The sequence below is a fragment of the Mandrillus leucophaeus genome, unplaced genomic scaffold, assembly GCF_000951045.1.
Source record: "Mandrillus leucophaeus isolate KB7577 unplaced genomic scaffold, Mleu.le_1.0 Scaffold501, whole genome shotgun sequence".
Taxonomy (NCBI): domain Eukaryota; kingdom Metazoa; phylum Chordata; class Mammalia; order Primates; family Cercopithecidae; genus Mandrillus; species Mandrillus leucophaeus.
This window is the reverse complement of record NW_012105377.1, coordinates 1,539,142-1,542,105: the sequence shown is the minus strand read 5'-3', so window position 1 is coordinate 1,542,105 and position 2,964 is coordinate 1,539,142. Positions and strand designations below refer to the sequence as shown.

At 41.1% G+C, this 2,964-nt stretch overlaps 1 long non-coding RNA gene across 1 annotated transcript; it reads right to left on the bottom strand.

The window, feature by feature from the left end:
* Positions 1-321: 321 nt before the first annotated feature.
* On the bottom strand, positions 322-2,189 carry LOC105550991. The gene is made up of 2 exons (XR_001007808.1): positions 1,830-2,189; positions 322-1,793 (listed from the first exon to the last, which is right to left on the bottom strand). It is a non-coding gene; the product is annotated as an uncharacterized LOC105550991 (long non-coding RNA).
* Between the last annotated feature and the right edge of the window lie 775 nt (positions 2,190-2,964).

The following is a 2,964-nucleotide window of genomic DNA, read 5'->3' as shown; positions in this document are numbered from 1 at the left end:
GGGAGTGAATGTTCAGACGCAGTGGATACAAGCCTGAAGTCCACCAAGTCCCGTCAGTAACACTCTGAAGGCTTCTTCATTGCTGCATCTAGTCAACACTGTCTACGCTGTCTTCTGGCCATTTTTCTTTTTTCACAGTCAAAGCAGCCAGGATGGCAGGACCTTTGAAGTAAGGCACGACCGACCCGTGAGCACTGCCCCTGCTGGACCGCTCAGAATACAGTGGCCTGCACCAGGGCAGTCGCCACAACCTCGGCCTTCGGGCACAGCATTCGAACAAGCTAGATACATGGAAGAGGGATGAAATAAAAAATACACACATTTTCTAAGTAAGAAATTTATTTGATCAAGTGGCAATATATGAAGATATTTTAAACTATAAGGCTGTATCCAGACAAAAAGCATCTTTATTATAAAGTAAGTGTTATCAATTTAAATGGCACCTAAAATCAAAGAATGAGTTTCCTATAAAGGTCTGTATAAAGCTTTCATAAAATCCTCATGTATTTTAAAACTAGGTTGCAAGTGTAACAGAAAAACCTATAAACAGTACTTAAAAGCAGATTTCTTAAAATTTATGATACCTACAGTGTGTCACTATAGACAGTATTCGGGGGGCTCTGTGACAATCAAACATGGCTGCCGTGAGTAAGGGAGCGTGTCCCCTGAGGAGCAGAACTGAAGTGGTGAATACGCCTCAGCCTCGAGCTCCCCGCACAGCATCCTACCATTCCAAATTCTTGGGACTTTGAATTGAGAATTACTAAAAGAGGTGGTGGGAAACCAGGATTGGAAAGAGGGAAGGGAGAGGAAACCAAGGCATGCCAGGATCAAAGATATCTATAAAGCAGCTTTATAAATGACCAAGAAAATGGGTTTCTAAGACTCACAAAATGGTGAGACCTTGGGGCTGCAACATGGCATCTGAGAAGAGGATGATACCACGTCCTGCTGGGAGGGGCTGACCTGCATGCCAGGTGCTTGGCTTGGAGCCACCACACGCAACAGCGTGAAACTTCCTCTGCAGTGCCAAGTCATTACCTGGAAACACTGGGGACAGGTCAGCGTGTAGGTTATACCAGCTTTCCCCAAAGATTTTTCCAGCAACCAAGTGACTCTGTCTTTGGGGCTGTGATGGGAGCTGACATGGAGGAATCTGCAGCTCCAGGTTCTAACACCAAGAGAGCTTCAGACAAGTGGGAACACCAGATATAAAGAGGGTGACATACACACACTGTTCGCAACAAAATGCAAAGGTGTCCAATGATTAAAATGAAATTGAGTAATAGGGAGAAATGGAGAAGATTCCAGAGAGCCAGGGATGATAACTAAAAATAATTATATAGCACCCATTATTACTAATTTATTTTAGCATCACTGTAGATTTATATAGTGTCTATGCTATTAGTTTAGTAAATATAAATATTTATGAGGGATTTCAAAATATTTTAAATGACATATACATTCTAATATAAATATTACACTCCAGATTCATACAACTGAGTTGATGTTACATTTAAAAGTAGTAGATATGGGGTTGTATATGGAGTAACTTTTGCAGACCATTTTCTGAACTTTGATCATTCAGCTAAGTAAAGGCCAAAAAACACAGGAAGCATCTTACTGGGAACTTTGGCAGCAAACATGTTTTTATCTATGTATTTATGCATTATACAAAGATATACTTATTCATTTGTATAAATGAATTTAAGGTACTCCATAGGAGATCTTACATTTAAAACACTTTTCTGTCTTCTTATCTGCTTCTTTGCAATCAAGTCTATATGGGAGGGCTTCTCAATGCCTTACACCTTTTTTCAGAGTCTCACTGTCTTCCTTAGAGGTGTGTATTTAAAAATAGTTTCATGTTTCCCATTCAGGCTAAGTGGCTCTTTTAAGAGTCCTAACCTTGAGATTACAATCTTCACATTGAGACACTGATACACACACACACTTTAATAAAAACAGTAAATGGTCTTATGTCACCTACTTTTAGCAGTATGCTTTAAAACAGGTTTGTTCCCAGCATTACAGAAAATAATCTCCAAACACATTCATTACTCCATTATTTTCTACTCAGGGAAGGATGTTACATCTAACGACTGTATAGAGTGATTCTGTAAATTAGTCTTATGCATGTGTAAACTAAATGGGTTGCCTAACTTTACCCCAGTGGGTACAGAAAAGTAGTATCGGCTATGATGTCACAGTCACACCTGTGCTCTCAGGTACAGGGAGACAGTGAGAGCGTGAGAGAGAGTTCAACCTGAGAGAGCTTTATCATTTCAAAGCCTAGGCTGTCATTCACCTTTGCTTCATTTCTCCAAAACAAGTTCCTAATTTAGCTACCTGAAGAAACTGCTGCAGCAGTACAGTGAAAGCAGCCTTTTTTTTGAAATAGGGTCTCACTCTGTTGCCTAGGCTAGAGTGCAGTGGTGTGGTCTGGGCTCACTGCAACCTCAACCTCCCAGGTTCAAGCGAACCTCCTACCTTAGCCTTCTGAGTAGCTGGGACTACAGGCGTGCACCACCACGCCCAGCTAATTTTGTTTGTAGAGATGGGGTTTAGCCATGTTGCCCAGGCTGGTCTTGCCCAGGCTGGTCTTGAACTCCTGGGCTTAAGTAATCCATCCACCTTGGCCTCCCAAAGTGCTGTGATTACAGGTGTGAGCCACCGTGTCCAGTTGACAGTAGCCTTTTTACTGTGATGTCAATAAACCAACATCTGATGAAGATGTCAGGAACTGGATCCAGAGTCTGCATAAATTTTCTCAATGAGTGACCGAGCATGTAAATTTAACTCAAATGAAATTACTAAAATAATTGCTTTAAAAACATATTTAGGAAAATGAGGTGACCCTAGATGAGCTTATTTACATGCCTCCTCTAACAGAAATCACCTCATGGGAAGAGTTGCTGCTTTTGGCTCAGTTCACCTGGAAACAATTTCATTTGGAACTTTTCT